This window comes from Eubalaena glacialis, chromosome 1, assembly GCF_028564815.1.
Source record: "Eubalaena glacialis isolate mEubGla1 chromosome 1, mEubGla1.1.hap2.+ XY, whole genome shotgun sequence".
In the NCBI taxonomy this organism is placed as follows: domain Eukaryota; kingdom Metazoa; phylum Chordata; class Mammalia; order Artiodactyla; family Balaenidae; genus Eubalaena; species Eubalaena glacialis.
Window position 1 is genome coordinate 94,001,025 of NC_083716.1, and position 25,517 is coordinate 94,026,541.

At 73.2% G+C, this 25,517-nt stretch overlaps 13 non-coding genes and 12 pseudogenes across 13 annotated transcripts; all 25 read left to right on the top strand.

Annotated features, from left to right (window-relative positions):
* Nucleotides 1-268: 268 nt before the first annotated feature.
* Nucleotides 269-387, top strand: LOC133078494 (5S ribosomal RNA; annotated as a pseudogene).
* A 912-nt stretch (nucleotides 388-1,299) lies between these two features.
* LOC133104023 (5S ribosomal RNA) lies at nucleotides 1,300-1,418 on the top strand. The gene has a single exon (XR_009703457.1). It is a non-coding gene; the product is annotated as a 5S ribosomal RNA (ribosomal RNA).
* A 952-nt stretch (nucleotides 1,419-2,370) lies between these two features.
* Nucleotides 2,371-2,489, top strand: LOC133078496 (5S ribosomal RNA; annotated as a pseudogene).
* Nucleotides 2,490-3,400: 911 nt separating this feature from the next.
* Nucleotides 3,401-3,519, top strand: LOC133104028 (5S ribosomal RNA). Its single transcript, XR_009703458.1, has one exon. It is a non-coding gene; the product is annotated as a 5S ribosomal RNA (ribosomal RNA).
* A 952-nt stretch (nucleotides 3,520-4,471) lies between these two features.
* LOC133078501 (5S ribosomal RNA) lies at nucleotides 4,472-4,590 on the top strand (annotated as a pseudogene).
* A 912-nt stretch (nucleotides 4,591-5,502) lies between these two features.
* On the top strand, nucleotides 5,503-5,621 carry LOC133104034 (5S ribosomal RNA). Its single transcript, XR_009703459.1, has one exon. It is a non-coding gene; the product is annotated as a 5S ribosomal RNA (ribosomal RNA).
* A 952-nt stretch (nucleotides 5,622-6,573) lies between these two features.
* On the top strand, nucleotides 6,574-6,692 carry LOC133078507 (5S ribosomal RNA; annotated as a pseudogene).
* A 911-nt stretch (nucleotides 6,693-7,603) lies between these two features.
* On the top strand, nucleotides 7,604-7,722 carry LOC133104038 (5S ribosomal RNA). Its single transcript, XR_009703460.1, has one exon. It is a non-coding gene; the product is annotated as a 5S ribosomal RNA (ribosomal RNA).
* Nucleotides 7,723-8,668: 946 nt separating this feature from the next.
* LOC133078514 (5S ribosomal RNA) lies at nucleotides 8,669-8,787 on the top strand (annotated as a pseudogene).
* Nucleotides 8,788-9,699: 912 nt separating this feature from the next.
* LOC133104045 (5S ribosomal RNA) lies at nucleotides 9,700-9,818 on the top strand. Its single transcript, XR_009703461.1, has one exon. It is a non-coding gene; the product is annotated as a 5S ribosomal RNA (ribosomal RNA).
* A 952-nt stretch (nucleotides 9,819-10,770) lies between these two features.
* Nucleotides 10,771-10,889, top strand: LOC133078522 (5S ribosomal RNA; annotated as a pseudogene).
* A 912-nt stretch (nucleotides 10,890-11,801) lies between these two features.
* LOC133104053 (5S ribosomal RNA) lies at nucleotides 11,802-11,920 on the top strand. Its single transcript, XR_009703463.1, has one exon. It is a non-coding gene; the product is annotated as a 5S ribosomal RNA (ribosomal RNA).
* A 952-nt stretch (nucleotides 11,921-12,872) lies between these two features.
* On the top strand, nucleotides 12,873-12,991 carry LOC133078528 (5S ribosomal RNA; annotated as a pseudogene).
* A 909-nt stretch (nucleotides 12,992-13,900) lies between these two features.
* Nucleotides 13,901-14,019, top strand: LOC133104063 (5S ribosomal RNA). Its single transcript, XR_009703467.1, has one exon. It is a non-coding gene; the product is annotated as a 5S ribosomal RNA (ribosomal RNA).
* A 918-nt stretch (nucleotides 14,020-14,937) lies between these two features.
* LOC133104066 (5S ribosomal RNA) lies at nucleotides 14,938-15,056 on the top strand. The gene has a single exon (XR_009703469.1). It is a non-coding gene; the product is annotated as a 5S ribosomal RNA (ribosomal RNA).
* Nucleotides 15,057-16,002: 946 nt separating this feature from the next.
* LOC133078537 (5S ribosomal RNA) lies at nucleotides 16,003-16,121 on the top strand (annotated as a pseudogene).
* A 910-nt stretch (nucleotides 16,122-17,031) lies between these two features.
* LOC133104072 (5S ribosomal RNA) lies at nucleotides 17,032-17,150 on the top strand. Its single transcript, XR_009703470.1, has one exon. It is a non-coding gene; the product is annotated as a 5S ribosomal RNA (ribosomal RNA).
* Nucleotides 17,151-18,060: 910 nt separating this feature from the next.
* On the top strand, nucleotides 18,061-18,179 carry LOC133078543 (5S ribosomal RNA; annotated as a pseudogene).
* A 911-nt stretch (nucleotides 18,180-19,090) lies between these two features.
* LOC133104486 (5S ribosomal RNA) lies at nucleotides 19,091-19,209 on the top strand. The gene has a single exon (XR_009703592.1). It is a non-coding gene; the product is annotated as a 5S ribosomal RNA (ribosomal RNA).
* Nucleotides 19,210-20,127: 918 nt separating this feature from the next.
* Nucleotides 20,128-20,246, top strand: LOC133104075 (5S ribosomal RNA). Its single transcript, XR_009703471.1, has one exon. It is a non-coding gene; the product is annotated as a 5S ribosomal RNA (ribosomal RNA).
* A 946-nt stretch (nucleotides 20,247-21,192) lies between these two features.
* On the top strand, nucleotides 21,193-21,311 carry LOC133078548 (5S ribosomal RNA; annotated as a pseudogene).
* Nucleotides 21,312-22,223: 912 nt separating this feature from the next.
* On the top strand, nucleotides 22,224-22,342 carry LOC133104076 (5S ribosomal RNA). Its single transcript, XR_009703472.1, has one exon. It is a non-coding gene; the product is annotated as a 5S ribosomal RNA (ribosomal RNA).
* A 952-nt stretch (nucleotides 22,343-23,294) lies between these two features.
* LOC133078555 (5S ribosomal RNA) lies at nucleotides 23,295-23,413 on the top strand (annotated as a pseudogene).
* Nucleotides 23,414-24,322: 909 nt separating this feature from the next.
* On the top strand, nucleotides 24,323-24,441 carry LOC133104078 (5S ribosomal RNA). The gene has a single exon (XR_009703473.1). It is a non-coding gene; the product is annotated as a 5S ribosomal RNA (ribosomal RNA).
* Nucleotides 24,442-25,351: 910 nt separating this feature from the next.
* Nucleotides 25,352-25,470, top strand: LOC133078561 (5S ribosomal RNA; annotated as a pseudogene).
* Nucleotides 25,471-25,517: the final 47 nt, after the last annotated feature.

Here is a 25,517-nt window from a genome sequence, read left to right on the forward strand (position 1 = left end):
ACAGGCCCTTAAGCCTCCGGGGCCAAGTCCTGTGAGCGTTGAGCGGCTCTGGGGCGGAGGGCCAAGCGCCTACAGGCCTGGAGGGTCCCGCCTGACCTGAGCTGCGAAGTCGCCCACAACTCCACCACCCCCGGGCCCTCGAGGCCTCCTGTCGCTTGCCTGGGCGGACGGCAGGGCCGCGCCGGAGAGGGTTGGCTGCCGGGCTGGCGGTAAGTCGCCAGCACCAGCGAAGCTAAGCCTCAAGAGGCACACCGTGGCCCCCGCTGCATTCTACGGCCACACCTCCCTGAACGCACCACACCTCGTCTGATCTCGGAAGCTAATCAGGGTCTGGCCTGTTTCGTACCTGGATGGGAGACCACATGGGAATACCGAGTGCTGTAGGCTTTTTTGCCTCCCGCTCCGCCTTGACATTTAGTGGCCCGCGGCCGAGGCCGCCTCCGCCCCCGCTGAGCACCGCTGCAGGCCTCACCTCCTCACGTCCCTCCCAACACAGCGCGCCGGAGGGATCGCTCCCCGCCGAGCTGGCTGGACATGCGGCCAGAATGCGGCCCTGGAAGGCAGCCGCCACCCCAGCCGCTCCCGTGGTGGCTGGCCCGGACCCAGACTCCGCCGCAGGCCGGGGTGCCGTCCGTGCGGCCCGCGAGGCCCTCGACCTGCACTTGGCCGCCCCCACCGGAGCCCAGCCGCGCCGCAGCCCCCTGTCTGCCCGTGTGTCTCTCCACAGCTCCCTCCGGAAAAAGCCCCCCCCTCCGCCGTTTCGCCACGGCCGGGGGCGGGAGCGGGGGCGGGGGCCGGGGCCGGTGCTCCGGGCCGGCCGGCCACAAGGCGCCGGGTCCTGTGCTCGGCGGGTGGCGTGGGGGCAAGGGTGGCCTTGCTGGGGCTAAGGGGCCGTGCCGACTCAATGGTGGCTCCCAGTGGGTTAAGGGCCGACTGCCGTCGGGCAGGAGGGCCGGCCCGGGCTGCGGCTGGGCTGCGCCTAGCGCCGCGTGGGCGGGCAGAGGGGAGGCCCAAGGGACCGCGGGCCCCGGGCCCTGAAGCCTCCGGGGCCACGTCCCTGTGAGCGACGTGCGGGATCTGGGGCGGGGCGCCAAGCGCCGAACGGTTTGGTGGGTCCCGCCCGCCCTGGGCTGGGAGGTCGCCGAACCCTCCGCCACCCCCCTGGTACCCGAGGCCGCCGTTGCCCTGCCTGGGCGGGCGGCGGGGCCCTGCCGGGGCGGGCTGGCCGCCGGGCTGGCGGGGAGGCGCAAGCGCCAGCGAAGCTGGGCCTCAAGAGGCACTCCGCGGGCCCCTTTTAACGTCTACGGCCATACCACCCTGAACGCGCCCGATCTCGTCTGATCTCGGAAGCTAAGCAGGGTCGGGCCTGGTTAGTACTTGGATGGGAGACCGCCTGGGAATACCGGGTGCTGTAGGCTTTTTGCCTCCCGCTCCGCCTTCTCCTTTAGTCGCCCGCGGCCTAGGCCGAGGCCGAGGCCAAGGCCGAGGCCGCTGCCTCCGCCCCCGCCCCCGCCCCCGCCCCCGCCGGGCAGCGCTGCAGGCCCCACCTCCTCCGGCCCCTCCCACCACAGCGCGCCAGAGGGGGCGCTCCGCGCCGGCCTGGCCGGCCAGGCGGCCAGAAGGCGGCCCTGGAAGGCAGCCGCCACCCCAGCCGCTCCCGTGGTGGCTGGCCCGGACCCAGACTCCGCCGCAGGCCGGGGTGCCGTCCGTGCGGCCCACGAAGCCCTCGACCTGCACTTGGCCGCCCCCACCGGAGCCCAGCCGCGCCGCAGCCCCCTGTCTGCCCGTGTGTCTCTCCACAGCTCCCTCCGGAAAAAGCCCACCCTTTGCCACTTCGCCACGGCCGAGAGTGGGAGCGGGGTCGTGGGCTGGGACCGGTTCGCTGGGCTGGCTAGACACCAGGCGCCGGGAACTTTGCTCGGCAGTTGGCGTGGGGGCAAGGGTGGCGTTGCTGTGTCTAAGGGGCCGTGCCGGCTCAATGGTGGCTCCCAGTGGCTTCGGGCCAACTGCCGTTGGGCAGGCGGGCCGGCCAGGCCGTGGCTGGGCTGCGCCTAGCACTGTGTGGATTGACAGGGTGGGGAATGCACAAGGGACCGAGGGCCACAGGCCCTTAAGCCTCCGGGGCCAAGTCCTGTGAGCGTTGAGCGGCTCTGGGGCGGAGGGCCAAGCGCCTACAGGCCTGGAGGGTCCCGCCTGACCTGAGCTGCGAAGTCGCCCACAACTCCACCACCCCCGGGCCCTCGAGGCCTCCTGTCGCTTGCCTGGGCGGACGGCAGGGCCGCGCCGGAGAGGGTTGGCTGCCGGGCTGGCGGTAAGTCGCCAGCACCAGCGAAGCTAAGCCTCAAGAGGCACACCGTGGCCCCCGCTGCATTCTACGGCCACACCTCCCTGAACGCACCACACCTCGTCTGATCTCGGAAGCTAATCAGGGTCTGGCCTGTTTCGTACCTGGATGGGAGACCACATGGGAATACCGAGTGCTGTAGGCTTTTTTGCCTCCCGCTCCGCCTTGACATTTAGTGGCCCGCGGCCGAGGCCGCCTCCGCCCCCGCTGAGCACCGCTGCAGGCCTCACCTCCTCACGTCCCTCCCAACACAGCGCGCCGGAGGGATCGCTCCCCGCCGAGCTGGCTGGACATGCGGCCAGAATGCGGCCCTGGAAGGCAGCCGCCACCCCAGCCGCTCCCGTGGTGGCTGGCCCGGACCCAGACTCCGCCGCAGGCCGGGGTGCCGTCCGTGCGGCCCGCGAGGCCCTCGACCTGCACCTGGCCGCCCCCACCAGCGCCCAGCCCCGGCGCAGCCACCTATCTGCCGGTGTGTCTCTCCACAGCTCCCTCCGGAAAAAGCCCCCCCTCCGCCGTTTCGCCACGGCCGGGGGCGGGAGCGGGGGCGGGGGCCGGGGCCGGTGCTCCGGGCCGGCCGGCCACAAGGCACCGGGTCCTGTGCTCGGCGGGTGGCGTGGGGGCAAGGGTGGCCTTGCTGGGGCTAAGGGGCCGTGCCGACTCAATGGTGGCTCCCAGTGGGTTAAGGGCCGACTGCCGTCGGGCAGGAGGGCCGGCCCGGGCTGCGGCTGGGCTGCGCCTAGCGCCGCGTGGGCGGGCAGAGGGGAGGCCCAAGGGACCGCGGGCCCCGGGCCCTGAAGCCTCCGGGGCCACGTCCCTGTGAGCGACGTGCGGGATCTGGGGCGGGGCGCCAAGCGCCGAACGGTTTGGTGGGTCCCGCCCGCCCTGGGCTGGGAGGTCGCCGAACCCTCCGCCACCCCCCTGGTACCCGAGGCCGCCGTTGCCCTGCCTGGGCGGGCGGCGGGGCCCTGCCGGGGCGGGCTGGCCGCCGGGCTGGCGGGGAGGCGCAAGCGCCAGCGAAGCTGGGCCTCAAGAGGCACTCCGCGGGCCCCTTTTAACGTCTACGGCCATACCACCCTGAACGCGCCCGATCTCGTCTGATCTCGGAAGCTAAGCAGGGTCGGGCCTGGTTAGTACTTGGATGGGAGACCGCCTGGGAATACCGGGTGCTGTAGGCTTTTTGCCTCCCGCTCCGCCTTCTCCTTTAGTCGCCCGCGGCCTAGGCCGAGGCCGAGGCCAAGGCCGAGGCCGCTGCCTCCGCCCCCGCCCCCGCCCCCGCCCCCGCCGGGCAGCGCTGCAGGCCCCACCTCCTCCGGCCCCTCCCACCACAGCGCGCCAGAGGGGGCGCTCCGCGCCGGCCTGGCCGGCCAGGCGGCCAGAAGGCGGCCCTGGAAGGCAGCCGCCACCCCAGCCGCTCCCGTGGTGGCTGGCCCGGACCCAGACTCCGCCGCAGGCCGGGGTGCCGTCCGTGCGGCCCACGAAGCCCTCGACCTGCACTTGGCCGCCCCCACCGGAGCCCAGCCGCGCCGCAGCCCCCTGTCTGCCCGTGTGTCTCTCCACAGCTCCCTCCGGAAAAAGCCCACCCTTTGCCACTTCGCCACGGCCGAGAGTGGGAGCGGGGTCGTGGGCTGGGACCGGTTCGCTGGGCTGGCTAGACACCAGGCGCCGGGAACTTTGCTCGGCAGTTGGCGTGGGGGCAAGGGTGGCGTTGCTGTGTCTAAGGGGCCGTGCCGGCTCAATGGTGGCTCCCAGTGGCTTCGGGCCAACTGCCGTTGGGCAGGCGGGCCGGCCAGGCCGTGGCTGGGCTGCGCCTAGCACTGTGTGGATTGACAGGATGGGGAATGCACAAGGGACCGAGGGCCACAGGCCCTTAAGCCTCCGGGGCCAAGTCCTGTGAGCGTTGAGCGGCTCTGGGGCGGAGGGCCAAGCGCCTACAGGCCTGGAGGGTCCCGCCTGACCTGAGCTGCGAAGTCGCCCACAACTCCACCACCCCCGGGCCCTCGAGGCCTCCTGTCGCTTGCCTGGGCGGACGGCAGGGCCGCGCCGGAGAGGGTTGGCTGCCGGGCTGGCGGTAAGTCGCCAGCACCAGCGAAGCTAAGCCTCAAGAGGCACACCGTGGCCCCCGCTGCATTCTACGGCCACACCTCCCTGAACGCACCACACCTCGTCTGATCTCGGAAGCTAATCAGGGTCTGGCCTGTTTCGTACCTGGATGGGAGACCACATGGGAATACCGAGTGCTGTAGGCTTTTTTGCCTCCCGCTCCGCCTTGACATTTAGTGGCCCGCGGCCGAGGCCGCCTCCGCCCCCGCTGAGCACCGCTGCAGGCCTCACCTCCTCACGTCCCTCCCAACACAGCGCGCCGGAGGGATCGCTCCCCGCCGAGCTGGCTGGACATGCGGCCAGAATGCGGCCCTGGAAGGCAGCCGCCACCCCAGCCGCTCCCGTGGTGGCTGGCCCGGACCCAGACTCCGCCGCAGGCCGGGGTGCCGTCCGTGCGGCCCGCGAGGCCCTCGACCTGCACTTGGCCGCCCCCACCGGAGCCCAGCCGCGCCGCAGCCCCCTGTCTGCCCGTGTGTCTCTCCACAGCTCCCTCCGGAAAAAGCCCCCCCCTCCGCCGTTTCGCCACGGCCGGGGGCGGGAGCGGGGGCGGGGGCCGGGGCCGGTGCTCCGGGCCGGCCGGCCACAAGGCGCCGGGTCCTGTGCTCGGCGGGTGGCGTGGGGGCAAGGGTGGCCTTGCTGGGGCTAAGGGGCCGTGCCGACTCAATGGTGGCTCCCAGTGGGTTAAGGGCCGACTGCCGTCGGGCAGGAGGGCCGGCCCGGGCTGCGGCTGGGCTGCGCCTAGCGCCGCGTGGGCGGGCAGAGGGGAGGCCCAAGGGACCGCGGGCCCCGGGCCCTGAAGCCTCCGGGGCCACGTCCCTGTGAGCGACGTGCGGGATCTGGGGCGGGGCGCCAAGCGCCGAACGGTTTGGTGGGTCCCGCCCGCCCTGGGCTGGGAGGTCGCCGAACCCTCCGCCACCCCCCTGGTACCCGAGGCCGCCGTTGCCCTGCCTGGGCGGGCGGCGGGGCCCTGCCGGGGCGGGCTGGCCGCCGGGCTGGCGGGGAGGCGCAAGCGCCAGCGAAGCTGGGCCTCAAGAGGCACTCCGCGGGCCCCTTTTAACGTCTACGGCCATACCACCCTGAACGCGCCCGATCTCGTCTGATCTCGGAAGCTAAGCAGGGTCGGGCCTGGTTAGTACTTGGATGGGAGACCGCCTGGGAATACCGGGTGCTGTAGGCTTTTTGCCTCCCGCTCCGCCTTCTCCTTTAGTCGCCCGCGGCCTAGGCCGAGGCCGAGGCCAAGGCCGAGGCCGCTGCCTCCGCCCCCGCCCCCGCCCCCGCCCCCGCCGGGCAGCGCTGCAGGCCCCACCTCCTCCGGCCCCTCCCACCACAGCGCGCCAGAGGGGGCGCTCCGCGCCGGCCTGGCCGGCCAGGCGGCCAGAAGGCGGCCCTGGAAGGCAGCCGCCACCCCAGCCGCTCCCGTGGTGGCTGGCCCGGACCCAGACTCCGCCGCAGGCCGGGGTGCCGTCCGTGCGGCCCACGAAGCCCTCGACCTGCACTTGGCCGCCCCCACCGGAGCCCAGCCGCGCCGCAGCCCCCTGTCTGCCCGTGTGTCTCTCCACAGCTCCCTCCGGAAAAAGCCCACCCTTTGCCACTTCGCCACGGCCGAGAGTGGGAGCGGGGTCGTGGGCTGGGACCGGTTCGCTGGGCTGGCTAGACACCAGGCGCCGGGAACTTTGCTCGGCAGTTGGCGTGGGGGCAAGGGTGGCGTTGCTGTGTCGAAGGGGCCGTGCCGGCTCAATGGTGGCTCCCAGTGGCTTCGGGCCAACTGCCGTTGGGCAGGCGGGCCGGCCAGGCCGTGGCTGGGCTGCGCCTAGCACTGTGTGGATTGACAGGGTGGGGAATGCACAAGGGACCGAGGGCCACAGGCCCTTAAGCCTCCGGGGCCAAGTCCTGTGAGCGTTGAGCGGCTCTGGGGCGGAGGGCCAAGCGCCTACAGGCCTGGAGGGTCCCGCCTGACCTGAGCTGCGAAGTCGCCCACAACTCCACCACCCCCGGGCCCTCGAGGCCTCCTGTCGCTTGCCTGGGCGGACGGCAGGGCCGCGCCGGAGAGGGTTGGCTGCCGGGCTGGCGGTAAGTCGCCAGCACCAGCGAAGCTAAGCCTCAAGAGGCACACCGTGGCCCCCGCTGCATTCTACGGCCACACCTCCCTGAACGCACCACACCTCGTCTGATCTCGGAAGCTAATCAGGGTCTGGCCTGTTTCGTACCTGGATGGGAGACCACATGGGAATACCGAGTGCTGTAGGCTTTTTTGCCTCCCGCTCCGCCTTGACATTTAGTGGCCCGCGGCCGAGGCCGCCTCCGCCCCCGCTGAGCACCGCTGCAGGCCTCACCTCCTCACGTCCCTCCCAACACAGCGCGCCGGAGGGATCGCTCCCCGCCGAGCTGGCTGGACATGCGGCCAGAATGCGGCCCTGGAAGGCAGCCGCCACCCCAGCCGCTCCCGTGGTGGCTGGCCCGGACCCAGACTCCGCCGCAGGCCGGGGTGCCGTCCGTGCGGCCCGCGAGGCCCTCGACCTGCACCTGGCCGCCCCCACCAGCGCCCAGCCCCGGCGCAGCCACCTATCTGCCGGTGTGTCTCTCCACAGCTCCCTCCGGAAAAAGCCCCCCCTCCGCCGTTTCGCCACGGCCGGGGGCGGGAGCGGGGGCGGGGGCCGGGGCCGGTGCTCCGGGCCGGCCGGCCACAAGGCGCCGGGTCCTGTGCTCGGCGGGTGGCGTGGGGGCAAGGGTGGCCTTGCTGGGGCTAAGGGGCCGTGCCGACTCAATGGTGGCTCCCAGTGGGTTAAGGGCCGACTGCCGTCGGGCAGGAGGGCCGGCCCGGGCTGCGGCTGGGCTGCGCCTAGCGCCGCGTGGGCGGGCAGAGGGGAGGCCCAAGGGACCGCGGGCCCCGGGCCCTGAAGCCTCCGGGGCCACGTCCCTGTGAGCGACGTGCGGGATCTGGGGCGGGGCGCCAAGCGCCGAACGGTTTGGTGGGTCCCGCCCGCCCTGGGCTGGGAGGTCGCCGAACCCTCCGCCACCCCCCTGGTACCCGAGGCCGCCGTTGCCCTGCCTGGGCGGGCGGCGGGGCCCTGCCGGGGCGGGCTGGCCGCCGGGCTGGCGGGGAGGCGCAAGCGCCAGCGAAGCTGGGCCTCAAGAGGCACTCCGCGGGCCCCTTTTAACGTCTACGGCCATACCACCCTGAACGCGCCCGATCTCGTCTGATCTCGGAAGCTAAGCAGGGTCGGGCCTGGTTAGTACTTGGATGGGAGACCGCCTGGGAATACCGGGTGCTGTAGGCTTTTTGCCTCCCGCTCCGCCTTCTCCTTTAGTCGCCCGCGGCCTAGGCCGAGGCCGAGGCCAAGGCCGAGGCCGCTGCCTCCGCCCCCGCCCCCGCCCCCGCCGGGCAGCGCTGCAGGCCCCACCTCCTCCGGCCCCTCCCACCACAGCGCGCCAGAGGGGGCGCTCCTCGCCGGCCTGGCCGGCCAGGCGGCCAGAAGGCGGCCCTGGAAGGCAGCCGCCACCCCAGCCGCTCCCGTGGTGGCTGGCCCGGACCCAGACTCCGCCGCAGGCCGGGGTGCCGTCCGTGCGGCCCACGAAGCCCTCGACCTGCACTTGGCCGCCCCCACCGGAGCCCAGCCGCGCCGCAGCCCCCTGTCTGCCCGTGTGTCTCTCCACAGCTCCCTCCGGAAAAAGCCCACCCTTTGCCACTTCGCCACGGCCGAGAGTGGGAGCGGGGTCGTGGGCTGGGACCGGTTCGCTGGGCTGGCTAGACACCAGGCGCCGGGAACTTTGCTCGGCAGTTGGCGTGGGGGCAAGGGTGGCGTTGCTGTGTCTAAGGGGCCGTGCCGGCTCAATGGTGGCTCCCAGTGGCTTCGGGCCAACTGCCGTTGGGCAGGCGGGCCGGCCAGGCCGTGGCTGGGCTGCGCCTAGCACTGTGTGGATTGACAGGGTGGGGAATGCACAAGGGACCGAGGGCCACAGGCCCTTAAGCCTCCGGGGCCAAGTCCTGTGAGCGTTGAGCGGCTCTGGGGCGGAGGGCCAAGCGCCTACAGGCCTGGAGGGTCCCGCCTGACCTGAGCTGCGAAGTCGCCCACAACTCCACCACCCCCGGGCCCTCGAGGCCTCCTGTCGCTTGCCTGGGCGGACGGCAGGGCCGCGCCGGAGAGGGTTGGCTGCCGGGCTGGCGGTAAGTCGCCAGCACCAGCGAAGCTAAGCCTCAAGAGGCACACCGTGGCCCCCGCTGCATTCTACGGCCACACCTCCCTGAACGCACCACACCTCGTCTGATCTCGGAAGCTAATCAGGGTCTGGCCTGTTTCGTACCTGGATGGGAGACCACATGGGAATACCGAGTGCTGTAGGCTTTTTTGCCTCCCGCTCCGCCTTGACATTTAGTGGCCCGCGGCCGAGGCCGCCTCCGCCCCCGCTGAGCACCGCTGCAGGCCTCACCTCCTCACGTCCCTCCCAACACAGCGCGCCGGAGGGATCGCTCCCCGCCGAGCTGGCTGGACATGCGGCCAGAATGCGGCCCTGGAAGGCAGCCGCCACCCCAGCCGCTCCCGTGGTGGCTGGCCCGGACCCAGACTCCGCCGCAGGCCGGGGTGCCGTCCGTGCGGCCCGCGAGGCCCTCGACCTGCACTTGGCCGCCCCCACCGGAGCCCAGCCGCGCCGCAGCCCCCTGTCTGCCCGTGTGTCTCTCCACAGCTCCCTCCGGAAAAAGCCCCCCCCTCCGCCGTTTCGCCACGGCCGGGGGCGGGAGCGGGGGCGGGGGCCGGGGCCGGTGCTCCGGGCCGGCCGGCCACAAGGCGCCGGGTCCTGTGCTCGGCGGGTGGCGTGGGGGCAAGGGTGGCCTTGCTGGGGCTAAGGGGCCGTGCCGACTCAATGGTGGCTCCCAGTGGGTTAAGGGCCGACTGCCGTCGGGCAGGAGGGCCGGCCCGGGCTGCGGCTGGGCTGCGCCTAGCGCCGCGTGGGCGGGCAGAGGGGAGGCCCAAGGGACCGCGGGCCCCGGGCCCTGAAGCCTCCGGGGCCACGTCCCTGTGAGCGACGTGCGGGATCTGGGGCGGGGCGCCAAGCGCCGAACGGTTTGGTGGGTCCCGCCCGCCCTGGGCTGGGAGGTCGCCGAACCCTCCGCCACCCCCCTGGTACCCGAGGCCGCCGTTGCCCTGCCTGGGCGGGCGGCGGGGCCCTGCCGGGGCGGGCTGGCCGCCGGGCTGGCGGGGAGGCGCAAGCGCCAGCGAAGCTGGGCCTCAAGAGGCACTCCGCGGGCCCCTTTTAACGTCTACGGCCATACCACCCTGAACGCGCCCGATCTCGTCTGATCTCGGAAGCTAAGCAGGGTCGGGCCTGGTTAGTACTTGGATGGGAGACCGCCTGGGAATACCGGGTGCTGTAGGCTTTTTGCCTCCCGCTCCGCCTTCTCCTTTAGTCGCCCGCGGCCTAGGCCGAGGCCGAGGCCAAGGCCGAGGCCGCTGCCTCCGCCCCCGCCCCCGCCCCCGCCCCCGCCGGGCAGCGCTGCAGGCCCCACCTCCTCCGGCCCCTCCCACCACAGCGCGCCAGAGGGGGCGCTCCGCGCCGGCCTGGCCGGCCAGGCGGCCAGAAGGCGGCCCTGGAAGGCAGCCGCCACCCCAGCCGCTCCCGTGGTGGCTGGCCCGGACCCAGACTCCGCCGCAGGCCGGGGTGCCGTCCGTGCGGCCCACGAAGCCCTCGACCTGCACTTGGCCGCCCCCACCGGAGCCCAGCCGCGCCGCAGCCCCCTGTCTGCCCGTGTGTCTCTCCACAGCTCCCTCCGGAAAAAGCCCACCCTTTGCCACTTCGCCACGGCCGAGAGTGGGAGCGGGGTCGTGGGCTGGGACCGGTTCGCTGGGCTGGCTAGACACCAGGCGCCGGGAACTTTGCTCGGCAGTTGGCGTGGGGGCAAGGGTGGCGTTGCTGTGTCTAAGGGGCCGTGCCGGCTCAATGGTGGCTCCCAGTGGCTTCGGGCCAACTGCCGTTGGGCAGGCGGGCCGGCCAGGCCGTGGCTGGGCTGCGCCTAGCACTGTGTGGATTGACAGGGTGGGGAATGCACAAGGGACCGAGGGCCACAGGCCCTTAAGCCTCCGGGGCCAAGTCCTGTGAGCGTTGAGCGGCTCTGGGGCGGAGGGCCAAGCGCCTACAGGCCTGGAGGGTCCCGCCTGACCTGAGCTGCGAAGTCGCCCACAACTCCACCACCCCCGGGCCCTCGAGGCCTCCTGTCGCTTGCCTGGGCGGACGGCAGGGCCGCGCCGGAGAGGGTTGGCTGCCGGGCTGGCGGTAAGTCGCCAGCACCAGCGAAGCTAAGCCTCAAGAGGCACACCGTGGCCCCCGCTGCATTCTACGGCCACACCTCCCTGAACGCACCACACCTCGTCTGATCTCGGAAGCTAATCAGGGTCTGGCCTGTTTCGTACCTGGATGGGAGACCACATGGGAATACCGAGTGCTGTAGGCTTTTTTGCCTCCCGCTCCGCCTTGACATTTAGTGGCCCGCGGCCGAGGCCGCCTCCGCCCCCGCTGAGCACCGCTGCAGGCCTCACCTCCTCACGTCCCTCCCAACACAGCGCGCCGGAGGGATCGCTCCCCGCCGAGCTGGCTGGACATGCGGCCAGAATGCGGCCCTGGAAGGCAGCCGCCACCCCAGCCGCTCCCGTGGTGGCTGGCCCGGACCCAGACTCCGCCGCAGGCCGGGGTGCCGTCCGTGCGGCCCGCGAGGCCCTCGACCTGCACTTGGCCGCCCCCACCGGAGCCCAGCCGCGCCGCAGCCCCCTGTCTGCCCGTGTGTCTCTCCACAGCTCCCTCCGGAAAAAGCCCCCCCCTCCGCCGTTTCGCCACGGCCGGGGGCGGGAGCGGGGGCGGGGGCCGGGGCCGGTGCTCCGGGCCGGCCGGCCACAAGGCGCCGGGTCCTGTGCTCGGCGGGTGGCGTGGGGGCAAGGGTGGCCTTGCTGGGGCTAAGGGGCCGTGCCGACTCAATGGTGGCTCCCAGTGGGTTAAGGGCCGACTGCCGTCGGGCAGGAGGGCCGGCCCGGGCTGCGGCTGGGCTGCGCCTAGCGCCGCGTGGGCGGGCAGAGGGGAGGCCCAAGGGACCGCGGGCCCCGGGCCCTGAAGCCTCCGGGGCCACGTCCCTGTGAGCGACGTGCGGGATCTGGGGCGGGGCGCCAAGCGCCGAACGGTTTGGTGGGTCCCGCCCGCCCTGGGCTGGGAGGTCGCCGAACCCTCCGCCACCCCCCTGGTACCCGAGGCCGCCGTTGCCCTGCCTGGGCGGGCGGCGGGGCCCTGCCGGGGCGGGCTGGCCGCCGGGCTGGCGGGGAGGCGCAAGCGCCAGCGAAGCTGGGCCTCAAGAGGCACTCCGCGGGCCCCTTTTAACGTCTACGGCCATACCACCCTGAACGCGCCCGATCTCGTCTGATCTCGGAAGCTAAGCAGGGTCGGGCCTGGTTAGTACTTGGATGGGAGACCGCCTGGGAATACCGGGTGCTGTAGGCTTTTTGCCTCCCGCTCCGCCTTCTCCTTTAGTCGCCCGCGGCCTAGGCCGAGGCCGAGGCCAAGGCCGAGGCCGCTGCCTCCGCCCCCGCCCCCGCCCCCGCCCCCGCCGGGCAGCGCTGCAGGCCCCACCTCCTCCGGCCCCTCCCACCACAGCGCGCCAGAGGGGGCGCTCCGCGCCGGCCTGGCCGGCCAGGCGGCCAGAAGGCGGCCCTGGAAGGCAGCCGCCACCCCAGCCGCTCCCGTGGTGGCTGGCCCGGACCCAGACTCCGCCGCAGGCCGGGGTGCCGTCCGTGCGGCCCACGAAGCCCTCGACCTGCACTTGGCCGCCCCCACCGGAGCCCAGCCGCGCCGCAGCCCCCTGTCTGCCCGTGTGTCTCTCCACAGCTCCCTCCGGAAAAAGCCCACCCTTTGCCACTTCGCCACGGCCGAGAGTGGGAGCGGGGTCGTGGGCTGGGACCGGTTCGCTGGGCTGGCTAGACACCAGGCGCCGGGAACTTTGCTCGGCAGTTGGCGTGGGGGCAAGGGTGGCGTTGCTGTGTCTAAGGGGCCGTGCCGGCTCAATGGTGGCTCCCAGTGGCTTCGGGCCAACTGCCGTTGGGCAGGCGGGCCGGCCAGGCCGTGGCTGGGCTGCGCCTAGCACTGTGTGGATTGACAGGGTGGGGAATGCACAAGGGACCGAGGGCCACAGGCCCTTAAGCCTCCGGGGCCAAGTCCTGTGAGCGTTGAGCGGCTCTGGGGCGGAGGGCCAAGCGCCTACAGGCCTGGAGGGTCCCGCCTGACCTGAGCTGCGAAGTCGCCCACAACTCCACCACCCCCGGGCCCTCGAGGCCTCCTGTCGCTTGCCTGGGCGGACGGCAGGGCCGCGCCGGAGAGGGTTGGCTGCCGGGCTGGCGGTAAGTCGCCAGCACCAGCGAAGCTAAGCCTCAAGAGGCACACCGTGGCCCCCGCTGCATTCTACGGCCACACCTCCCTGAACGCACCACACCTCGTCTGATCTCGGAAGCTAATCAGGGTCTGGCCTGTTTCGTACCTGGATGGGAGACCACATGGGAATACCGAGTGCTGTAGGCTTTTTTGCCTCCCGCTCCGCCTTGACATTTAGTGGCCCGCGGCCGAGGCCGCCTCCGCCCCCGCTGAGCACCGCTGCAGGCCTCACCTCCTCACGTCCCTCCCAACACAGCGCGCCGGAGGGATCGCTCCCCGCCGAGCTGGCTGGACATGCGGCCAGAATGCGGCCCTGGAAGGCAGCCGCCACCCCAGCCGCTCCCGTGGTGGCTGGCCCGGACCCAGACTCCGCCGCAGGCCGGGGTGCCGTCCGTGCGGCCCGCGAGGCCCTCGACCTGCACTTGGCCGCCCCCACCGGAGCCCAGCCGCGCCGCAGCCCCCTGTCTGCCCGTGTGTCTCTCCACAGCTCCCTCCGGAAAAAGCCCCCCCTCCGCCGTTTCGCCACGGCCGGGGGCGGGAGCGGGGGCGGGGGCCGGGGCCGCTTCTCCGGGCCTGCCGGCCACCAGGGCCGGGGTCCTGTGCTCGGCGGGCGGCGTGGGGGCAAGGGGGGGCCTTGCTGGGGCTAAGGGGCCGTGCCCACTCCATGGTGGCTCCCAGTGGCTTCGGGCCAGCTGCTGCCCGGCCGGAGGGCCGGCCCGGCCGTGGCCGGGCTGCGCCTAACTCCGCGTGGGCGGGCAGGGGGGGATGCCCAAGGGACCGCGGCCGCCGGGCCCTGAAGCCTCCGGGGCCGCGTCCCTGTGAGCGTCGAGCGGGATCTGCGGCGGGGCGCCAAGCGCCGACGGGCCTGGAGCGTCCCGCCCGCCCTGGGCTGCGAGGTGGCCCACCACTCCGCCACCCCCGGGTCCCCGAGGCCTCCTGTCGCCTGCCTGGGCGGGCGGCAGGGCCCTGCCGGAGAGGGCTGGCCGCCGGCATGGCGGTAAGGCGCAGGCGCCAGCGAAGCTGGGCCTCAAGAGGCACCGCGCGGGCCCCTCCTGCGTCTACGGCCATACCACCCTGAACGCGCCCGATCTCGTCTGATCTCGGAAGCTAAGCAGGGTCGGGCCTGGTTAGTACTTGGATGGGAGACCGCCTGGGAATACCGGGTGCTGTAGGCTTTTTGCCTCCCGCTCCGCCTTCTCCTTTAGTCGCCCGCCGCCTCCGCCCCCGCCCCCGCCCCCGCCCCCGCCGGGCAGCGCTGCAGGCCCCACCTCCTCCGGCCCCTCCCACCACAGCGCGCCAGAGGGGGCGCTCTCCGCCTGCCTGGCCGGCCAGGCGGCCAGAAGGCGGCCCTGGAAGGCAGCCGCATCCCAGCCGCTCCCGGGGTGGCTGGCCTGAACCCAGACTCCGCCTCAGGCCCGGGTGCCGGCCGTGCGGCCCGCGAGCCCCTTGACCTGCACCTGGCCGCCCCCACCAGCGCCCAGCCCCGGCGCAGCCACCTATCTGCCGGTGTGTCTCTCCACAGCTCCCTCCGGAAAAAGCCCCCCCTCCGCCGTTTCGCCACGGCCGGGGGCGGGAGCGGGGGCGGGGGCCGGGGCCGGTGCTCCGGGCCGGCCGGCCACAAGGCGCCGGGTCCTGTGCTCGGCGGGTGGCGTGGGGGCAAGGGTGGCCTTGCTGGGGCTAAGGGGCCGTGCCGACTCAATGGTGGCTCCCAGTGGGTTAAGGGCCGACTGCCGTCGGGCAGGAGGGCCGGCCCGGGCTGCGGCTGGGCTGCGCCTAGCGCCGCGTGGGCGGGCAGAGGGGAGGCCCAAGGGACCGCGGGCCCCGGGCCCTGAAGCCTCCGGGGCCACGTCCCTGTGAGCGACGTGCGGGATCTGGGGCGGGGCGCCAAGCGCCGAACGGTTTGGTGGGTCCCGCCCGCCCTGGGCTGGGAGGTCGCCGAACCCTCCGCCACCCCCCTGGTACCCGAGGCCGCCGTTGCCCTGCCTGGGCGGGCGGCGGGGCCCTGCCGGGGCGGGCTGGCCGCCGGGCTGGCGGGGAGGCGCAAGCGCCAGCGAAGCTGGGCCTCAAGAGGCACTCCGCGGGCCCCTTTTAACGTCTACGGCCATACCACCCTGAACGCGCCCGATCTCGTCTGATCTCGGAAGCTAAGCAGGGTCGGGCCTGGTTAGTACTTGGATGGGAGACCGCCTGGGAATACCGGGTGCTGTAGGCTTTTTGCCTCCCGCTCCGCCTTCTCCTTTAGTCGCCCGCGGCCTAGGCCGAGGCCGAGGCCAAGGCCGAGGCCGCTGCCTCCGCCCCCGCCCCCGCCCCCGCCGGGCAGCGCTGCAGGCCCCACCTCCTCCGGCCCCTCCCACCACAGCGCGCCAGAGGGGGCGCTCCGCGCCGGCCTGGCCGGCCAGGCGGCCAGAAGGCGGCCCTGGAAGGCAGCCGCCACCCCAGCCGCTCCCGTGGTGGCTGGCCCGGACCCAGACTCCGCCGCAGGCCGGGGTGCCGTCGGTGCGGCCCACGAAGCCCTCGACCTGCACTTGGCCGCCCCCACCGGAGCCCAGCCGCGCCGCAGCCCCCTGTCTGCCCGTGTGTCTCTCCACAGCTCCCTCCGGAAAAAGCCCACCCTTTGCCACTTCGCCACGGCCGAGAGTGGGAGCGGGGTCGTGGGCTGGGACCGGTTCGCTGGGCTGGCTAGACACCAGGCGCCGGGAACTTTGCTCGGCAGTTGGCGTGGGGGCAAGGGTGGCGTTGCTGTGTCTAAGGGGCCGTGCCGGCTCAATGGTGGCTCCCAGTGGCTTCGGGCCAACTGCCGTTGGGCAGGCGGGCCGGCCAGGCCGTGGCTGGGCTGCGCCTAGCACTGTGTGGATTGACAGGGTGGGGAATGCACAAGGGACCGAGGGCCACAGGCCCTTAAGCCTCCGGGGCCAAGTCCTGTGAGCGTTGAGCGGCTCTGGGGCGGAGGGCCAAGCGCCTACAGGCCTGGAGGGTCCCGCCTGACCTGAGCTGCGAAGTCGCCCACAACTCCACCACCCCCGGGCCCTCGAGGCCTCCTGTCGCTTGCCTGGGCGGACGGCAGGGCCGCGCCGGAGAGGGTTGGCTGCCGGGCTGGCGGTAAGTCGCCAGCACCAGCGAAGCTAAGCCTCAAGAGGCACACCGTGGCCCCCGCTGCATTCTACGGCCACACCTCCCTGAACGCACCACACCTCGTCTGATCTCGGAAGCTAATCAGGGTCTGGCCTGTTTCGTACCTGGATGGGAGACCACATGGGAATACCGAGTGCTGTAGGCTTTTTTGCCTCCCGCTCCGCCTTGACATTTAGTGGCCCGCGGCCGAGGCCGCCTCCGCCCCCGCTGAGCACCGCTGCAGGCCTCACCTCCTCACGTCCCTCCCAACACAGCGCGCCGGAGGGATCGCTCCCCGCCGAGCTGGCTGGACATGCGGCCAGAATGCGGCCCTGGAAGGCAGCCGCCACCCCAGCCGCTCCCGTGGTGGCTGGCCCGGACCCAGACTCCGCCGCAGGCCGGGGTGCCGTCCGTGCGGCCCGCGAGGCCCTCGACCTGCACTTGGCCGCCCCCACCGGAGCCCAGCCGCGCCGCAGCCCCCTGTCTGCCCGTGTGTCTCTCCACAGCTCCCTCCGGAAAAAGCCCCCCCCTCCGCCGTTTCGCCACGGCCGGGGGCGGGAGCGGGGGCGGGGGCCGGGGCCGCTTCTCCGGGCCTGCCGGCCACCAGGGCCGGGGTCCTGTGCTCGGCGGGCGGCGTGGGGGCAAGGGGGGGCCTTGCTGGGGCTAAGGGGCCGTGCCCACTCCATGGTGGCTCCCAGTGGCTTCGGGCCAGCTGCTGCCCGGCCGGAGGGCCGGCCCGGCCGTGGCCGGGCTGCGCCTAACTCCGCGTGGGCGGGCAGGGGGGGATGCCCAAGGGACCGCGGCCGCCGGGCCCTGAAGCCTCCGGGGCCGCGTCCCTGTGAGCGTCGAGCGGGATCTGCGGCGGGGCGCCAAGCGCCGACGGGCCTGGAGCGTCCCGCCCGCCCTGGGCTGCGAGGTGGCCCACCACTCCGCCACCCCCGGGTCCCCGAGGCCTCCTGTCGCCTGCCTGGGCGGGCGGCAGGGCCCTGCCGGAGAGGGCTGGCCGCCGGCATGGCGGTAAGGCGCAGGCGCCAGCGAAGCTGGGCCTCAAGAGGCACCGCGCGGGCCCCTCCTGCGTCTACGGCCATACCACCCTGAACGCGCCCGATCTCGTCTGATCTCGGAAGCTAAGCAGGGTCGGGCCTGGTTAGTACTTGGATGGGAGACCGCCTGGGAATACCGGGTGCTGTAGGCTTTTTGCCTCCCGCTCCGCCTTCTCCTTTAGTCGCCCGCCGCCTCCGCCCCCGCCCCCGCCCCCGCCGGGCAGCGCTGCAGGCCCCACCTCCTCCGGCCCCTCCCACCACAGCGCGCCAGAGGGGGCGCTCCGCGCCGGCCTGGCCGGCCAGGCGGCCAGAAGGCGGCCCTGGAAGGCAGCCGCCACCCCAGCCGCTCCCGTGGTGGCTGGCCCGGACCCAGACTCCGCCGCAGGCCGGGGTGCCGTCCGTGCGGCCCACGAAGCCCTCGACCTGCACTTGGCCGCCCCCACCGGAGCCCAGCCGCGCCGCAGCCCCCTGTCTGCCCGTGTGTCTCTCCACAGCTCCCTCCGGAAAAAGCCCACCCTTTGCCACTTCGCCACGGCCGAGAGTGGGAGCGGGGTCGTGGGCTGGGACCGGTTCGCTGGGCTGGCTAGACACCAGGCGCTGGGAACTTTGCTCGGCAGTTGGCGTGGGGGCAAGGGTGACGTTGCTGTGTCTAAGGGGCCGTGCCGGCTCAATGGTGGCTCCCAGTGGCTTCGGGCCAACTGCCGTTGGGCAGGCGGGCCGGCCAGGCCGTGGCTGGGCTGCGCCTAGCACTGTGTGGATTGACAGGGTGGGGAATGCACAAGGGACCGAGGGCCACAGGCCCTTAAGCCTCCGGGGCCAAGTCCTGTGAGCGTTGAGCGGCTCTGGGGCGGAGGGCCAAGCGCCTACAGGCCTGGAGGGTCCCGCCTGACCTGAGCTGCGAAGTCGCCCACAACTCCACCACCCCCGGGCCCTCGAGGCCTCCTGTCGCTTGCCTGGGCGGACGGCAGGGCCGCGCCAGAGAGGGTTGGCTGCCGGGCTGGCGGTAAGTCGCCAGCACCAGCGAAGCTAAGCCTCAAGAGGCACACCGTGGCCCCCGCTGCATTCTACGGCCACACCTCCCTGAACGCACCACACCTCGTCTGATCTCGGAAGCTAATCAGGGTCTGGCCTGTTTCGTACCTGGATGGGAGACCACATGGGAATACCGAGTGCTGTAGGCTTTTTTGCCTCCCGCTCCGCCTTGACATTTAGTGGCCCGCGGCCGAGGCCGCCTCCGCCCCCGCTGAGCACCGCTGCAGGCCTCACCTCCTCACGTCCCTCCCAACACAGCGCGCCGGAGGGATCGCTCCCCGCCGAGCTGGCTGGACATGCGGCCAGAATGCGGCCCTGGAAGGCAGCCGCCACCCCAGCCGCTCCCGTGGTGGCTGGCCCGGACCCAGACTCCGCCGCAGGCCGGGGTGCCATCCGTGCGGCCCGCGAGGCCCTCGACCTGCACTTGGCCGCCCCCACCGGAGCCCAGCCGCGCCGCAGCCCCCTGTCTGCCCGTGTGTCTCTCCACAGCTCCCTCCGGAAAAAGCCCCCCCTCCGCCGTTTCGCCACGGCCGGGGGCGGGAGCGGGGGCGGGGGCCGGGGCCGGTGCTCCGGGCCGGCCGGCCACAAGGCGCCGGGTCCTGTGCTCGGCGGGTGGCGTGGGGGCAAGGGTGGCCTTGCTGGGGCTAAGGGGCCGTGCCGACTCAATGGTGGCTCCCAGTGGGTTAAGGGCCGACTGCCGTCGGGCAGGAGGGCCGGCCCGGGCTGCGGCTGGGCTGCGCCTAGCGCCGCGTGGGCGGGCAGAGGGGAGGCCCAAGGGACCGCGGGCCCCGGGCCCTGAAGCCTCCGGGGCCACGTCCCTGTGAGCGACGTGCGGGATCTGGGGCGGGGCGCCAAGCGCCGAACGGTTTGGTGGGTCCCGCCCGCCCTGGGCTGGGAGGTCGCCGAACCCTCCGCCACCCCCCTGGTACCCGAGGCCGCCGTTGCCCTGCCTGGGCGGGCGGCGGGGCCCTGCCGGGGCGGGCTGGCCGCCGGGCTGGCGGGGAGGCGCAAGCGCCAGCGAAGCTGGGCCTCAAGAGGCACTCCGCGGGCCCCTCTTAACGTGTACGGCCATACCACCCTGAACGCGCCCGATCTCGTCTGATCTCGGAAGCTAAGCAGGGTCGGGCCTGGTTAGTACTTGGATGGGAGACCGCCTGGGAATACCGGGTGCTGTAGGCTTTTTGCCTCCCGCTCCGCCTTCTCCTTTAGTCGCCCGCCGCCTCCGCCCCCGCCCCCGCCCCCGCCCCCGCCGGGCAGCGCTGCAGGCCCCACCTCCTCCGGCCCCTCCCACCACAGCGCGCCAGAGGGGGCGCTCTCCGCCTGCCTGGCCGGCCAGGCGGCCAGAAGGCGGCCCTGGAAGGCAGCCGCATCCCAGCCGCTCCCGGGGTGGCTGGCCTGAACCCAGACTCCGCCTCAGGCCCGGGTGCCGGCCGTGCGGCCCGCGAGCCCCTTGACCTGCACCTGGCCGCCCCCACCAGCGCCCAGCCCCGGCGCAGCCACCTATCTGCCGGTGTGTCTCTCCACAGCTCCCTCCGGAAAAAGCCCCCCCTCCGCCGTTTCGCCACGGCCGGGGGCGGGAGCGGGGGCGGGGGCCGGGGCCGGTGCTCCGGGCCGGCCGGCCACAAGGCGCCGGGTCCTGTGCTCGGCGGGTGGCGTGGGGGCAAGGGTGGCCTTGCTGGGGCTAAGGGGCCGTGCCGACTCAATGGTGGCTCCCAGTGGGTTAAGGGCCGACTGCCGTCGGGCAGGAGGGCCGGCCCGGGCTGCGGCTGGGCTGCGCCTAGCGCCGCGTGGGCGGGCAGAGGGGAGGCCCAAGGGACCGCGGGCCCCGGGCCCTGAAGCCTCCGGGGCCACGTCCCTGTGAGCGACGTGCGGGATCTGGGGCGGGGCGCCAAGCGCCGAACGGTTTGGTGGGTCCCGCCCGCCCTGGGCTGGGAGGTCGCCGAACCCTCCGCCACCCCCCTGGTACCCGAGGCCGCCGTTGCCCTGCCTGGGCGGGCGGCGGGGCCCTGCCGGGGCGGGCTGGCCGCCGGGCTGGCGGGGAGGCGCAAGCGCCAGCGAAGCTGGGCCTCAAGAGGCACTCCGCGGGCCCCTTTTAACGTCTACGGCCATACCACCCTGAACGCGCCCGATCTCGTCTGATCTCGGAAGCTAAGCAGGGTCGGGCCTGGTTAGTACTTGGATGGGAGACCGCCTGGGAATACCGGGTGCTGTAGGCTTTTTGCCTCCCGCTCCGCCTTCTCCTTTAGTCGCCCGCGGCCTAGGCCGAGGCCGAGGCCAAGGCCGAGGCCGCTGCCTCCGCCCCCGCCCCCGCCCCCGCCGGGCAGCGCTGCAGGCCCCACCTCCTCCGGCCCCTCCCACCACAGCGCGCCAGAGGGGGCGCTCCTCGCCGGCCTGGCCGGCCAGGCGGCCAGAAGGCGGCCCTGGAAGGCAGCCGCCACCCCAGCCGCTCCCGTGGTGGCTGGCCCGGACCCAGACTCCGCCGCAGGCCGGGGTGCCGTCCGTGCGGCCCACGAAGCCCTCGACCTGCACTTGGCCGCCCCCACCGGAGCCCAGCCGCGCCGCAGCCCCCTGTCTGCCCGTGTGTCTCTCCACAGCTCCCTCCGGAAAAAGCCCACCCTTTGCCACTTCGCCACGGCCGAGAGTGGGAGCGGGGTCGTGGGCTGGGACCGGTTCGCTGGGCTGGCTAGACACCAGGCGCCGGGAACTTTGCTCGGCAGTTGGCGTGGGGGCAAGGGTGGCGTTGCTGTGTCTAAGGGGCCGTGCCGGCTCAATGGTGGCTCCCAGTGGCTTCGGGCCAACTGCCGTTGGGCAGGCGGGCCGGCCAGGCCGTGGCTGGGCTGCGCCTAGCACTGTGTGGATTGACAGGGTGGGGAATGCACAAGGGACCGAGGGCCACAGGCCCTTAAGCCTCCGGGGCCAAGTCCTGTGAGCGTTGAGCGGCTCTGGGGCGGAGGGCCAAGCGCCTACAGGCCTGGAGGGTCCCGCCTGACCTGAGCTGCGAAGTCGCCCACAACTCCACCACCCCCGGGCCCTCGAGGCCTCCTGTCGCTTGCCTGGGCGGACGGCAGGGCCGCGCCGGAGAGGGTTGGCTGCCGGGCTGGCGGTAAGTCGCCAGCACCAGCGAAGCTAAGCCTCAAGAGGCACACCGTGGCCCCCGCTGCATTCTACGGCCACACCTCCCTGAACGCACCACACCTCGTCTGATCTCGGAAGCTAATCAGGGTCTGGCCTGTTTCGTACCTGGATGGGAGACCACATGGGAATACCGAGTGCTGTAGGCTTTTTTGCCTCCCGCTCCGCCTTGACATTTAGTGGCCCGCGGCCGAGGCCGCCTCCGCCCCCGCTGAGCACCGCTGCAGGCCTCACCTCCTCACGTCCCTCCCAACACAGCGCGCCGGAGGGATCGCTCCCCGCCGAGCTGGCTGGACATGCGGCCAGAATGCGGCCCTGGAAGGCAGCCGCCACCCCAGCCGCTCCCGTGGTGGCTGGCCCGGACCCAGACTCCGCCGCAGGCCGGGGTGCCGTCCGTGCGGCCCGCGAGGCCCTCGACCTGCACTTGGCCGCCCCCACCGGAGCCCAGCCGCGCCGCAGCCCCCTGTCTGCCCGTGTGTCTCTCCACAGCTCCCTCCGGAAAAAGCCCCCCCCTCCGCCGTTTCGCCACGGCCGGGGGCGGGAGCGGGGGCGGGGGCCGGGGCCGGTGCTCCGGGCCGGCCGGCCACAAGGCGCCGGGTCCTGTGCTCGGCGGGTGGCGTGGGGGCAAGGGTGGCCTTGCTGGGGCTAAGGGGCCGTGCCGACTCAATGGTGGCTCCCAGTGGGTTAAGGGCCGACTGCCGTCGGGCAGGAGGGCCGGCCCGGGCTGCGGCTGGGCTGCGCCTAGCGCCGCGTGGGCGGGCAGAGGGGAGGCCCAAGGGACCGCGGGCCCCGGGCCCTGAAGCCTCCGGGGCCACGTCCCTGTGAGCGACGTGCGGGATCTGGGGCGGGGCGCCAAGCGCCGAACGGTTTGGTGGGTCCCGCCCGCCCTGGGCTGGGAGGTCGCCGAACCCTCCGCCACCCCCCTGGTACCCGAGGCCGCCGTTGCCCTGCCTGGGCGGGCGGCGGGGCCCTGCCGGGGCGGGCTGGCCGCCGGGCTGGCGGGGAGGCGCAAGCGCCAGCGAAGCTGGGCCTCAAGAGGCACTCCGCGGGCCCCTTTTAACGTCTACGGCCATACCACCCTGAACGCGCCCGATCTCGTCTGATCTCGGAAGCTAAGCAGGGTCGGGCCTGGTTAGTACTTGGATGGGAGACCGCCTGGGAATACCGGGTGCTGTAGGCTTTTTGCCTCCCGCTCCGCCTTCTCCTTTAGTCGCCCGCGGCCTAGGCCGAGGCCGAGGCCAAGGCCGAGGCCGCTGCCTCCGCCCCCGCCCCCGCCCCCGCCCCCGCCGGGCAGCGCTGCAGGCCCCACCTCCTCCGGCCCCTCCCACCACAGCGCGCCAGAGGGGGCGCTCCGCGCCGGCCTGGCCGGCCAGGCGGCCAGAAGGCGGCCCTGGAAGGCAGCCGCCACCCCAGCCGCTCCCGTGGTGGCTGGCCCGGACCCAGACTCCGCCGCAGGCCGGGGTGCCGTCCGTGCGGCCCACGAAGCCCTCGACCTGCACTTGGCCGCCCCCACCGGAGCCCAGCCGCGCCGCAGCCCCCTGTCTGCCCGTGTGTCTCTCCACAGCTCCCTCCGGAAAAAGCCCACCCTTTGCCACTTCGCCACGGCCGAGAGTGGGAGCGGGGTCGTGGGCTGGGACCGGTTCGCTGGGCTGGCTAGACACCAGGCGCCGGGAACTTTGCTCGGCAGTTGGCGTGGGGGCAAGGGTGGCGTTGCTGTGTCTAAGGGGCCGTGCCGGCTCAATGGTGGCTCCCAGTGGCTTCGGGCCAACTGCCGTTGGGCAGGCGGGCCGGCCAGGCCGTGGCTGGGCTGCGCCTAGCACTGTGTGGATTGACAGGGTGGGGAATGCACAAGGGACCGAGGGCCACAGGCCCTTAAGCCTCCGGGGCCAAGTCCTGTGAGCGTTGAGCGGCTCTGGGGCGGAGGGCCAAGCGCCTACAGGCCTGGAGGGTCCCGCCTGACCTGAGCTGCGAAGTCGCCCACAACTCCACCACCCCCGGGCCCTCGAGGCCTCCTGTCGCTTGCCTGGGCGGACGGCAGGGCCGCGCCGGAGAGGGTTGGCTGCCGGGCTGGCGGTAAGTCGCCAGCACCAGCGAAGCTAAGCCTCAAGAGGCACACCGTGGCCCCCGCTGCATTCTACGGCCACACCTCCCTGAACGCACCACACCTCGTCTGATCTCGGAAGCTAATCAGGGTCTGGCCTGTTTCGTACCTGGATGGGAGACCACATGGGAATACCGAGTGCTGTAGGCTTTTTTGCCTCCCGCTCCGCCTTGACATTTAGTGGCCCGCGGCCGAGGCCGCCTCCGCCCCCGCTGAGCACCGCTGCAGGCCTCACCTCCTCACGTCCCTCCCAACACAGCGCGCCGGAGGGATCGCTCCCCGCCGAGCTGGCTGGACATGCGGCCAGAATGCGGCCCTGGAAGGCAGCCGCCACCCCAGCCGCTCCCGTGGTGGCTGGCCCGGACCCAGACTCCGCCGCAGGCCGGGGTGCCGTCCGTGCGGCCCGCGAGGCCCTCGACCTGCACTTGGCCGCCCCCACCGGAGCCCAGCCGCGCCGCAGCCCCCTGTCTGCCCGTGTGTCTCTCCACAGCTCCCTCCGGAAAAAGCCCCCCCTCCGCCGTTTCGCCACGGCCGGGGGCGGGAGCGGGGGCGGGGGCCGGGGCCGCTTCTCCGGGCCTGCCGGCCACCAGGGCCGGGGTCCTGTGCTCGGCGGGCGGCGTGGGGGCAAGGGGGGGCCTTGCTGGGGCTAAGGGGCCGTGCCCACTCCATGGTGGCTCCCAGTGGCTTCGGGCCAGCTGCTGCCCGGCCGGAGGGCCGGCCCGGCCGTGGCCGGGCTGCGCCTAACTCCGCGTGGGCGGGCAGGGGGGGATGCCCAAGGGACCGCGGCCGCCGGGCCCTGAAGCCTCCGGGGCCGCGTCCCTGTGAGCGTCGAGCGGGATCTGCGGCGGGGCGCCAAGCGCCGACGGGCCTGGAGCGTCCCGCCCGCCCTGGGCTGCGAGGTGGCCCACCACTCCGCCACCCCCGGGTCCCCGAGGCCTCCTGTCGCCTGCCTGGGCGGGCGGCAGGGCCCTGCCGGAGAGGGCTGGCCGCCGGCATGGCGGTAAGGCGCAGGCGCCAGCGAAGCTGGGCCTCAAGAGGCACCGCGCGGGCCCCTCCTGCGTCTACGGCCATACCACCCTGAACGCGCCCGATCTCGTCTGATCTCGGAAGCTAAGCAGGGTCGGGCCTGGTTAGTACTTGGATGGGAGACCGCCTGGGAATACCGGGTGCTGTAGGCTTTTTGCCTCCCGCTCCGCCTTCTCCTTTAGTCGCCCGCCGCCTCCGCCCCCGCCCCCGCCCCCGCCGGGCAGCGCTGCAGGCCCCACCTCCTCCGGCCCCTCCCACCACAGCGCGCCAGAGGGGGCGCTCCGCGCCGGCCTGGCCGGCCAGGCGGCCAGAAGGCGGCCCTGGAAGGCAGCCGCCACCCCAGCCGCTCCCGTGGTGGCTGGCCCGGACCCAGACTCCGCCGCAGGCCGGGGTGCCGTCCGTGCGGCCCACGAAGCCCTCGACCTGCACTTGGCCGCCCCCACCGGAGCCCAGCCGCGCCGCAGCCCCCTGTCTGCCCGTGTGTCTCTCCACAGCTCCCTCCGGAAAAAGCCCACCCTTTGCCACTTCGCCACGGCCGAGAGTGGGAGCGGGGTCGTGGGCTGGGACCGGTTCGCTGGGCTGGCTAGACACCAGGCGCTGGGAACTTTGCTCGGCAGTTGGCGTGGGGGCAAGGGTGACGTTGCTGTGTCTAAGGGGCCGTGCCGGCTCAATGGTGGCTCCCAGTGGCTTCGGGCCAACTGCCGTTGGGCAGGCGGGCCGGCCAGGCCGTGGCTGGGCTGCGCCTAGCACTGTGTGGATTGACAGGGTGGGGAATGCACAAGGGACCGAGGGCCACAGGCCCTTAAGCCTCCGGGGCCAAGTCCTGTGAGCGTTGAGCGGCTCTGGGGCGGAGGGCCAAGCGCCTACAGGCCTGGAGGGTCCCGCCTGACCTGAGCTGCGAAGTCGCCCACAACTCCACCACCCCCGGGCCCTCGAGGCCTCCTGTCGCTTGCCTGGGCGGACGGCAGGGCCGCGCCAGAGAGGGTTGGCTGCCGGGCTGGCGGTAAGTCGCCAGCACCAGCGAAGCTAAGCCTCAAGAGGCACACCGTGGCCCCCGCTGCATTCTACGGCCACACCTCCCTGAACGCACCACACCTCGTCTGATCTCGGAAGCTAATCAGGGTCTGGCCTGTTTCGTACCTGGATGGGAGACCACATGGGAATACCGAGTGCTGTAGGCTTTTTTGCCTCCCGCTCCGCCTTGACATTTAGTGGCCCGCGGCCGAGG